This window comes from Arvicanthis niloticus, chromosome 11 (assembly GCF_011762505.2).
Source record: "Arvicanthis niloticus isolate mArvNil1 chromosome 11, mArvNil1.pat.X, whole genome shotgun sequence".
NCBI lineage: Eukaryota > Metazoa > Chordata > Mammalia > Rodentia > Muridae > Arvicanthis > Arvicanthis niloticus.
Window position 1 is genome coordinate 36,314,048 of NC_047668.1, and position 12,032 is coordinate 36,326,079.

The following is a 12,032-nucleotide window of genomic DNA, read 5'->3' on the forward strand; positions in this document are numbered from 1 at the left end:
AGCTGTGGCTATATGAGACCTTTCAGGAAACAAAACAAAGCACACTTCTCTCCACCTGGAAATAAACCCAGACTAAGTCCATTGCCCAGAGTTCTCCCTCTCGGGAGCCTGTCTGCAGCTACTAGGAGGGATGAAGGCAGGAGACTGCTTTTGGCATGTTTTGCTCCTGAAAAGCCACCTTCACACAGCCTTACCTGCTGCTGCTGCTTCGAATGGAACAGACACAGTCCTATTCCCATAGCCCCTTTATAGGCTTTGATAAATGCAACACAAGGTGATCTGTACAAGCCAGGATATCAGTGTGTGCTTGTGCAAACATGAGATGGTAAGGCTATTGTCATGGGATGCCACAAGTTTTGTACTGTCAGATTTTCTTTGTACAATTAGAAGGATCTCACTTTGAAATAACAGAAGTCTCCTACGGCCATCCTCTGTAGTGGCTTCTTGCTCACATTTACGTCATCAGCATCATTTATGTATATAATCATAGGTGCTGAGCTCAGATGTGACCAGATTTTCTGGGGTGAGGTGTTGTTTACAGCTTTGCCCACAACATACATTTAATGCTTGGAGTGTGTCAATGCTAATATGTATAACACCCTAGGGACAAGAGTGTTCTGCCACGGTGTGGTCTGTAGGATCTCTGTTGGCTGTTGGCTAGGATCCATCAAGGGGCATGTGTTATATAGTTTACCTGGACTATATCGACTAGTTTACCTGTGAAAGAAGAGTTAAGGTCAGATTAGGATTGGGTATAATGCTTAATGACTGTAGTGACTTCTGCACATTCCTGTAGTTGTCTGTGGTAGTCAGGTGCCTGAAATGAGAGCTTCTGGGCTGACGTTTTCCAAAGAGGGTATACCTGGACCCATCTCCATTTCCAGGGAAAGTTGGGCATGATTGTGGGCATGAAAAGCTAGTTGAGCCTCCTGCAGACATTCCCAGGACTGTGCTTTCCAGAATAGCATGTTGCTCCAACCTCAGGTCTGGCCCAGTCCTACAGAGCATGCTTCTCAAAAATTATTGCTGTTACTATCTTCTCCCAGGCAAGCCTATGGCTATTCTTGTAGCAGATTTTCAGAGGCCAGGAGTTAAACAGAGAGTTGCAGAATGTGGAACACTGTGTTCCAGAGGCCTGCCTCTCTTACTTACTTTGTACCCAGGCTGCTGCCTCAGGATGAATCCTAAGCCACATGTTATTCAGTCACTATCCCTTGGGGCACATGTGTGTAAGTCCCTTAATGGGAACTTCAGGGTCTTTACTTGGGCTGAATCCAACAAACCACACACATCCTGTGCTGTCCTGGGACCCGAGATCATTTCTTCAGCTCAAGACCAGTTTTCTAAATATCCACATTGTCAGCTTAAAGTCTGCACACTGGTGATTCCTCTCTGCATTTCTACATTTACCCATGATGCTCTCAGGTTTTATATTTCTGCCCCCAGCACTCTGTGTTGACCACCCGACTTTCCCCACCTAATTATCTATTAAATAGAAGCATATGTTTCAGGAAGCCTCTGACAGTCTCCACCCTCCTCAGGTTGCTTTTTCTAACTCAAGAATATCTGCAGCTCAGGGATCATATCCCCAGACATCACACCTGTGCATCTCAGGCTGTTTCTGAACCAACAGCACACCACACCAGGAATTTCAGGAGTGTTTTTGCAAACTTTGGTAAAATTGCATGTAGTAAATGATGGGGGAAAAAATGACACCAGATGACATTTCCCCCTTAAAATTCAGCTTTCATGGGACCTGATCTGTGTTCCACACATATCCTGTGCATGAGAATATCTGTAGTTTCTTCTGTTTTCTCTACATTGAGGATTACAGAACCTCTTTCTGGTGAGTTCTCAGGGCTGACCCTGAGAACTGTTTTACCACAACAGACATTAAGTGCTTCCCAGTAGCTCTGCTCTACTGAAGCTGGTTCAAGGACTCCTGAAGTAGAGCTCCCGATTTCTTAATGCAAGGCAGTGCTTCTTTCTTTGCAGTTCTCAGGAGAAAGCCAGATGCATTCTGGGCTATGCTGCTTCAGTTTAGCTCTCAGGTATTCACCACCCAGAATTCCAAAAAAATCTTCCTTTTTACGTTTGTAAGGAGAAATAAAGGGCAAATAAAAATGCCATCTCACATTGAACTGAAGTCCTATTGAAATAGCAGTTTTATGTTGCTTCTCTGACTTCAGTGAATAAATCTACCTGACGGGAAGGATAAATAACAGTGTTACATAAGGAGGTGAGGCCTGGGTGGGAGTTTGGGAAACTGTATCAGGAAACAGCAGAACCAAAGAATGCTGCATCTTGCTCAAATATCTCATTCAGTTCCTGCCATTCCAATCCCATGAGGACATCTCCTCATGGGTCAAACTTGGAATTGAGCCCTGAGCTTAGCTCAGACCTCTGGGTAGTGTTCTAATTCCTTGCAGACATACTGCCATCTGCTGGTTACTTGCCCAGTCTCCTCTTTGCCTAGCAGTAGTGGGTTAGACGGACCTCAGATAATGAGGGATACACACCCACCAGCTTCAAAGAAGGAACACACAGCAGCTTCCGTGCCACAGAAACTTCCAAGCAAAGGAGCCCAGTCTGTTGTGGAGGCACTTTCTAATAAAAACAGGTGGCTTTGGAGCTTTGATTTGTAGTTTCAGTATTAAGAAATTCTGGGGAACCCACAGTCAGTGTCCATTCCCCCCATTCCTCCTTGCCTGGGGTCCCAGACATCTGGCACCAGACATCATTTAAGGATACAGCAAGGATTTCAGTAGCTGCACAAGGAGGAGGGAGGGTCCCCAGTCTTTCTCCAGGACATTGGTTTCCTGGAGAACCTCCAGCTGCACATAGATATCTAAACTTTCAAGGGTTCAAAGTGGGCAGGGCATGATCATGAGAAGCGAAAAATGTGATCTGGAAGAACGCCCAGGGAAGCATGCAATGAGTCTACTAGGGGTCTGCTCAGCAAAACCAGGTTCTCCTAAATTCAGACTTCTAGAGGCTTCCAGAAATGAAAGGCAGCATCCATTGTCTATGTGAGACATTTCTCTTCCAGGAGCCTTTACCATTTTGTATGATATGTACTTGGAATTTGCTGTGTGACCAACCACCCATACGTAAGTTCTTGCTCCCTAAGTGGCTTAGCTTTCAGTCTATGGAAACCCTGACAGCCTCCTCAGTCTCATAAACAAATACTCCTCCTAAAACTTGGGGACATTAAAGAGACCGGTGCTCACCAAAGAGGTCATTGGTAGAGTTACTGAGCAGCAGTGATCACAGAAACACTACGAGAGTGTCTAGAACCTTGCTAGGAGTTAGGTATAGTCACACATGAGGCAGGCAGATCTCCATCCAATTCAAGATCAGCCTGGGCTACAGAGAGGCTCAGTAATAAGATAAAAGAGGTCCTTGTATGGTCATTAAATTTTGTATCTCCATCTATTCATTTGACAGTAACAGACCGAGTATCACTTGCTGGACAAAAGGTAGCCCTACAGATAGCAGCCAGTAGTGGTTGACAGGTCCCTCCATGATGCTGTGGTAGAGCAGGTGCCAAGCAACAGTTTGAGTCCTCTGTCCTCTGTGGCTGTCTGAACTTTCCCTGAGTGACAAATGATTTTGGCAGGGTTCTTAGACGATGTGGAGTCCAGAATGGGTTGACCACTGCCTCCCAACTTGGGATCTAACACCTTTGTCCAAACAGAGATGGAAAATTTGGCAGATGTTTTCATTTGAGTATTTAGTTGCTGAGTAAGGACAGGTATGGATGAGATGGAGCTTGGTAGCCTTGAGTTTGAGTATGGCCAGTGTTAGAGTGACAGATGTAGCCATAGAGACAGGCAGAGGCTGATGGCTGGGGACCTGATTCATCTGCTGTGCTCCAAACCTTGTATTGCTGCCACTATCATGGAGAGCACCTGGTGAGGGCTATGGAAGAAGCCTAGAGGGCAGTGGCTGTTGGTATGAGGGAGCAGGTTGGGGTCTGGGGAGACAGTGGGTATAGGAGAGAATGTCACCCAGAGGCTTGAGAAGCAGACATGCCACTGTTTCTAATGTCCCAGCATGTTTCTGAGTCTTCTCCTGTCCTCTTCTGTCCTCTCTTCTCCCCTCTCCTCTCCTCCTTCCACTTGTCCTCCCTCCCCACCCATTAATCCTCTCCTTTTTTCTCTCCCTTCATCTCTCTCCTCTCCCTCTTGATCCTTCTTGATCCTTCTTGATCCCTCCTCTCCTTTCTCCTTCTTCTTCCCCATCCTCTCCTCTCTCCTCTCCTCTTCTTTCCCTTCCCTTCCCTTCCCTTCCCTTCCCTTCCCTTCCCTTCCCTTCCCTTCCCTTCCCTTCCCTTCCCTTCCCTTCCTTCCTTCCATCTGTCCTTCTCATCTAACTTCTCCCTCCCCTCTTCCTGAATTTTGTACATGATAGTCAGTTCTGTGTCAGTGTGGAAAGGCTGCAACTCCCAACTGTTTATTGTTTAACCTAAAACTATGTGTTGTGAGGACATCTGGAGTGAGCAACATCCACCTCAGTTGATTTCAGCAGAGGTGAGGGACAAGTTCACCAGTAGACTTTGAGAAGAGACAGGTTCCCAGGGAGAGAAGTTAGCCTGAGGCAGTAGGGTCAGTGTAGCCTGGATGGATGTACCAAGCTTCCCACCACAGGTGGAAGAACCCTTCCGTGCCAGGGTCCCATCCATATCTCCTACAGGAGCCATTTCTCTGAGAAAGCATGATTGGGTGCTTTCCTCATTTCCTGGTTTCTTTCCCCTGACATGCTCAGGATCTCCACCCTGTGAACTTTTCTTGTTTTCTTTCTTTGGTAATATTCTTTCTTTCAAGTTTCTCAGTTCTCTGTTGTTTTTGGTCCCTTCCCCCCAGGAACACTTTAGTAGATTGTTACCCATGCTCTGGAACCATTCACTCTTCTGAAATATAGTTATGTCATTGTGTTATCTCTTTACAATTTATGCCTTCAATTTGGCATCTTAACTTTACATGTAATCCTTCCTTTGTACTTAGGTTTTAAAGATAAATCTACCCTCTGTCCCCTTGGGTTATAAATGCAATATACTTTTACACCCCTTTCATCCTTTCCTACCTGATGACAAATGATAAGCTTGAAAAGATTTTTCTGTTTCCATGGTGTTTCTGGTTTTGTGTGGTTTGTTTGTTTGTTTTCTACTTCCCCTCTCCTTTCTGAGTTGGTTTGCTCAGCGTCTGTCAAGAAATGCAGCGCTCTGCTTAACTGGCTGTGGTTCTTGGCTCTGGTCACCTCTCATAGGTGCCAGTGACCATGAGCATCTCTTGCCAGGCTGCTTGCTGGCTTTAGTGGGAAAAGGAGCCAGGATCCTTTTCCAGAGAGAACTGAACTTGGCAGACTACAGATTCATAGGAGTGGTCAGCTGGAATCTGAGGCCAAGAAGGAGGTAGGGCCTCTCCACTGTAACTCTTGGTCCTGCTTTCTATGGAGATTTAGCTGCTTTCAGCCTGCAGAGCACATGTTTCCAGGATTCTCTGCTGCTTTGCCAGGGTGCAGGAGGCATGTGGCCCAGCCTTCACCTGCCCTTTCAGCTGGCCTTTACCTCAACACCCTCAGAGGCATATGGGTGTGGGAGAATGCCAGCATGTGTTCTTGTTTTCCTCTTCTCTGTTCTCCTTCTCTGTCCAGTTCTTACTTTCATATCCCCAGCTTAGCTGTTCAACAGGAGGCTGAGCCTGAACTTGTCTCTCCTTTGCATGTGCCAGCATCAGTGGATGGGATGTGTTCTCTTTCTTTGTATTTAGGTTGTACTGTACTGTGTTCTGCATGTTCACTATGAGAACTGGTCATGCTAGTGGTATCATGAGATTCAGTGAGGACAAGTACATGTGTATCAGTCTTTGGAGTCTAACCAGGATTCTCAATAGAGGCGGTATATAAAACTTTCTGCTGGGCAATATGTATCTGTAACTTCATATACTGGTCCAAGAGCTTGTGTATCTCCTCTCTTGAGGTGTCCATCTGACAGAGCTGGTCCCTTTTCTAAGGGGGTGTGACTCAGGTACTTAGCCAGGTACTACCTGTACACCTTGGACTAAGGATGGCCCTGCATGGGTCCAAGTGGTTCAGTGACCTCAAAGAGTCTCTTTATCCAAGGCAGGATAGTTACTGACCACAGAAGGATGTTCAGAGTGTCAGAGGACACAGCAACAAGACCCAGAGGCCCCGAGAGCAGCTCTAAGTATCTGCAGAACAAGAGCTTGTCTCTGGTCAAGTCTTCATCTGGGTCTTTCTAGACTACCCCTAAACACGACTCTCACAGACAGCAAAAGCAGTTCCCTCTGTTTATCTTTCCTTGTTCAGGTTCAGATAGGGCTTAGTGTCTGGATGGCTAGATCTCCAAATAGAGGGACCTGATATCCCAAGTGGTGAGCATTATTTGGAAATAGGGTCTCTAAGGATTAGATCAAGTTAGTATGGCCCTTAATACAACTGTACCCATATCAGACAACTGTACAAGAATAGAAGGACTTATGAGGACAAAGCTTGGGGGTACCAGAGCCCTTAGGGCTGCTTCAAAGTTTCTGATATGTCCACTCTAGCCATGGAGGGAAACTTCCCAGTGCACAATCACTGGGTGACCTTTGGAAATCAGTGCAGTCCCATCTGGTGGCACACATGGTTTCTTTCAAAGTGTTCTCATACTCCCAGTTTCTTCCTTAAGTTCCAGTGGCATTTGATCCATGGGAAGAGCAGCTAAATGAGAGTTACCCTGTTGCAGAGACTGCTCAGGTATGGACATGGACAGCAGGCATCAGGTATAACCCGATAATAATCACAATAAGGCAAAACCCATCATAACCACAATTTCTACGTCTACCAAGATCATAGCCAGAATAATCACCACGCTGCAACAGCCAACACAACCATGACCACTACCACTGTAATGAGTACCACAACTATTGCTACAAGCAGCACAACACGACAAATACCACACAACCAAAACCACTGCTACCATAAACAGTATAACCCAGACCACTTCCATCATAACCCTCTCTGCTGTGGATAGAACAACCCTTGGAAGCACTGAAGACACCTGAAACCTGCTCTCCTGTTACCTTCTAGTCTGCCATTTGGAGAGAGAAGTAAATGTCTCAGTGGGAGCCTGCGTTGCCAGTTCTGGGAAAGCCAAATAAACACTCTAGAAAGACTGCAGAGGTCTTACTGCCCAGCCCCAGGCCAGGGAGGACTGAGCAATTGCTCCAAAGAAAACATCAGCTTTACAAAAATATTTGGTTTTAGAGTGAATCTAAACTGTAAATTTGGAGACTATCTGAGTTTCCCTGTGGAATTAGATTGAGGTGACAGTAAATAAGGACACTTATTTTGCAAATACTTATCCTTCAGTATTTGAGGAGATTATTTTCAAAGCTCCAATCAGACATGGACACTCATAAAATAGTTTCTTTTTATGAAAGGCTGGAGTATTCACATATGACATCCCAAACTCTTTCCCGCTTCTTTTTCTATGGTACTGAGGACCGAACCTTGGGCCTTGAGCATATGGCAAGCTTTCTACCACAGAGCTATGCCTTTCCTCTTAAATCTCCTCTAGATCATCTATACTACTCAGGACAATGCAGCTGTTCCAGAGAGTGTATGACAGGCTGCAGAGATGGCTCAGTAGTTAGGAATTGATACTACTCTTGCAGACAACCTGAGTTCAGTCCTCACTACCTATACTGTGATGCTTAGCATACACAGATCTCTGTCTCTTTTTTTGGTGACTCTGATGATTTCAATGCTGATGTGATCTTGGCATCTTACCCTTGATCTCATCAGCCCACAATCCAGGAGATGTTTTCCAGAGCTGTCCCAAGAACCATTCTTTCATTCTACTTCTGCTCCTTATAAACCACAGACTTAGGTGTGACCAGGTATTGATCTTATTAGTGATCTCTCTTTTACCCAGTTCTAGCTGTCCAGTGGACACTTCTATTCTCAAGTGACAGAAAATCTCAAGATAACACATTTAAGATGAAGACACCATAGCTTCCCTCTCTCATAGTCTCAGTGTTTGTGTGCCTCACAGTTTTAATTAAGATTTAGATTTAATATTGTGTGTATGTGTGCCCGCGCATGCACTGAAATTGAAATTGAGCCATTGCCTTGAGGGCTGCTGGTAAGAACCATTTACTGGATTGTATTGTCTGTAGACTTCAGGTCTCTACAGAGTCCAGAAGAGGGTATTGAGTCTCCTAGAGCTGGAGTTAAATGTAGTGGTAGTCACCTGATGTGGTTGCTGGGAACTGAAATCAGTTCTCTGCAAGAGCAGTATGCACTTCCAGTCACTGATCCATGTCTCTATCCCAGTTCATATCACTTTGGTTGCTGAGTTTTGTTTTTGAGACAAGGTCTTATGTATCCTAGGTTGGTTTTGAACTTGATATACAGCTGAGGATAACCTTGAACTTCTGAACTTATGATCTCCTCTCTCTCTCTCTTACCCCTGAGTGCTTGGATTAAAGGAGTGTACCACCACACCAAGTTTATATAGTCAAAGAGGCACCAACTGAACTATATCCCCAACCTCCCCAACTCACAAAGTCCACATCCAGGAACCTACTCCATGGGGGCTCTATCAGGATACAGACTCTTTAATGAGGCTATTAAGGCTAAATGAGGTGAGGTGGTGGGCCCTGGCCTGATAAGATTAGTGTTATAAAAAGAGGACTTACACTCTCTTTCTACCCTGTGAAGACAATGCAATCCAGGAAATGGCTCTCACCAGCATCCCCCAAGGCAATGGCTCAATTTCAATTTCAGGCTTCAACTCCATTGCGAACAAAATGTTTTTTGTCGTTTAACATTTTGTTACAATTGCGCACCAATATGCTCAACTTTAAAACTTAGTTCATTTCGGTGTCCTGTGCTCTGTGTCTTCTCAGTCCTGCTGTGTTGCCCACAGCCTCTTCTTCAGCATCCCTCATTTCTCCTGCCTCCCATCCCTTTGCTAGTCCTCTGTGCCTTCCATGGAACTACACAATCTAGGCTTCATTTAAAGCCCTCAAGATAATTTCTTCTTCCTACTGGCACCTCTTCCATTTTCTGCCTTCATTCTGGCTTACACATTCCCTGGGGATGAGACCTCTCTCTTTAGAGCCAGGGTTACCCTGTTGCTGCATAACTATACTCCTCTTAGTCTAATCTTCTCTTCTCTGGAGAGCATACCTTGAGATTCAGCTTTGCAGGTCACACCTGAACTCCATTGGCTCTTCTGTTGAAGCCTCTCCACTTATGTCCCTGTGTGAAGTAAGTGGCTGATGCACCATTTGTTGTTCAGAAGGGGTGGGGGCCTGCAGGCCAACATTTCCTGGTGAGGCAGAGTTCTCAAATGCCTGGGTTTTCCAGGGAGCTTCCATGGTCTCCACTCAGGCTCCCCACTTCAAGCTGACTTGTGCTCTTCCTTTTCTTTGCATGTACCCCAATCTACCTTCCCTGAGTCTGGGACCTTCATAGGTGGCTTTGAGGTGGGTCCTTGAGTCCATGTCTTACTGCTCTGCCCTGCATGCCACTTGGCCCTGGTGAACTTTCGAATGCTTGTTTGATGAAGCTTACTTAATGTATACAATAATGTATTACACCATGGTCTGGCTGGTTCTCCTGCTAGGGCTGGGCTCTAAGGTTGCCAGGGACAGTGAAAATCATTTTTATGTCCCATATAAGCTGCGTCTCCTACTCTATAAAACTATGAGTTTCTTCATCGATATCTGATAACACTGCCATTACTGTATTATCTCCTAACTTTCTTTTGGGGGTTTCCCTTTTGTCTCTAAGGATAGCCTAAAGACTCAGAGAGGCTCATGTTAGAGGCTTTGACAATGACCATCACAAATTCACTACCATTCAGAAGTCTTAGGAATCATGTGACCAACAACCTAGAGTCGTTCTCAGAACACAGATGACCCCTTGGCCCCGCCAATGGCATTAACTATAACAGTCAGATGTTCTGACCACAGATGGGCTCATGAGGACAAGCCCCCTGTGGAAAAAGAGCAAGGTGAAAGTGAGCATGTCACAGAGTACGTGAGAAGCACCATGCACAGTGTCCACAGTGTGGCCATCGTGTCCTTGTTTTCTACACCACAGCTCCATCCCCATCAATAATACGTTGAGAGAAGCACCATGAGGAAGGGGCAAGAAGATGCTGAGCCCCATGGAGTTCCCAAAGGACATGCACCTTGGAGGGGGAGATTCAGAAGAGGTGGTGAGCAAGCAGGAGTTGGCCTCACAGCAGACACTCTGGGGAGAAGTGGGTAGGCTGTTTCCCTGGATGCTTCTCATCTCCATGGTGTCTGAGCCCCAGTGCTCCTCCTTCCTTCAGGAGCCTTGAGAGGACTCTGTGAGCAGCAGGTATAGCCTAGATTTTATTCTGCAAAGTGAATTGCTGCCTTAGAGAATGGAGTTAACGCCACCCAGCCACCCCTCAGACTTGCTACTAAAAGTAAAAGGGATAGATCTAAAATGGAAGCTCCTCTTGGGGCAGGGCCATACAGAATGTCCCACCTCTTCTTAGGCCTGTGTGAAACCTGGACAGTCTGTAACCAAGGATGCTTAGCTTCAGTCAAGGTATGGAGCGTTGTCTTTGCCATGCTAGAAATGTGCTGCGATTCACATAAGGGCCATTTCACATTTAAAAAATGTTACTATTAGCTGAAGTTATGGGATGAGGGACTTTGTAGAAGGGCATTTTGGCGCTGTCTGAATTTTATAAATATACCACTGTTGAGGATTGGTCTGCTGCTGCTATGTATTCAAATGCTAAATACTGGCCCCCAAGATCTGGTTGCTATCCAAGGAGAACATTCTCGTGTATACCAAATGATGCATAAACTTTGCTCGCCAATCTTCTCATCTCAGGTAGACTAGTTAAATAACAGTGGCTACAGCCAATTACTGGAGAAAACAGAGGTAGATGGGGGTTTTGGTTACCAGGCCAGGGGTCCCAGGTAAGGACCATGGTGGGGGGTGAAAGAAGGGGAGAAGAAAGACAGAGAGAGGAAGAGGGTACCATGAGAGAAGATGGACCATGAGCACGTGGCCAAAAGAAGTTTGTTCTGAGGACAGTCTGATGGAGCAAATGGTAGCCCAGAATTCAAACAGCAAATAACTTGGGGAGCACAGCTGGGAATTAGCCGGTCTAGCACACAGAAAAATTGACTAGCAATAATTTCCCAGTAATTGTGCTAAAGCTGATTAAATAAATCTATAGGACTCAGTCTCTATTATCGGGGGGCTGGCCAGGTTATATTAAGAACTAATAGAGCTAACTAAATATCTACAACATACCACTGCTGGAGACTGGATCCTGCAGTGTTGCTGACACACCACCAGACACACTTACACATAGATGTTTGAAGACGGAAGTGTCCTCAGCCTTCTTTACAGTATTTGAATCTAAGGGTAGTAGGTGGTGGTAACTGGTGGGAGAGGCTGGCCCTGGAGAGGGGAGGCAGCTGGGCGCAACCAGGGTTATTGTCCTGATATCTGTTGGCTCCAGGCATGCTGTGAACAGATGGGTCTTCTTGTATCTACACAAGACCCTGTTTGTATGAACAGGAGAACTAGCTGCCCAGGCCTGGTTGTAGGTGTACTTTATATAGACATATTGTTGTAAAAGAACAATTCTGAGAGAAAGCAAGAGCCACTAGTCTTGGAGCCTTGGAAGGTAGTTGGCTAAGTCTAGTTTGGGAAAGACCGCCCCTCCTTTTTCCTCCCTTTTAGTATTAGGCCATTGAGCTTTTCTACCTGAGCAGTCTGTCTCCCCCCTCTCTCTCTGTCTCTCTGTCTCTCTGTCTCTCTGTCTCTCTGTCTCTCTGTCTCTCTCTCTCTCTCTCTCTCTCTCTCTCTCTCCATACCTGAGAGTACACAGAGGCAGAGGACAGAGGACACTGGATGCCCCACTCCATCACTCATCACTCTCCACCTTGTTACTCTGAAGCAGGGTCTTTCCCTGGACCTGGAGCTCAGGGAGTTTAGATAGGCTGACAGTAAACAGGCCCCAG

The 12,032-nt window shown here is 45.9% G+C and overlaps 1 protein-coding gene and 1 long non-coding RNA gene across 28 annotated transcripts in view; one reads left to right on the top strand and one right to left on the bottom strand.

Annotated features, from left to right (window-relative positions):
• Myt1l (myelin transcription factor 1 like) overlaps nt 1-12,032 on the bottom strand; it is a 383,678-nt gene that overhangs the window by 12,477 nt on the left and 359,169 nt on the right. The gene's annotated exons all lie outside the window — the stretch shown is intronic.
• LOC143443870 (uncharacterized) overlaps nt 10,163-12,032 on the top strand; it is a 45,736-nt gene continuing 43,866 nt past the window's right edge. For both annotated transcript variants that reach the window (XR_013113193.1, XR_013113192.1), the window contains exon 1: nt 10,163-10,596. This is a non-coding gene — a long non-coding RNA (uncharacterized LOC143443870). The remainder of the gene's footprint in view (nt 10,597-12,032) is intronic.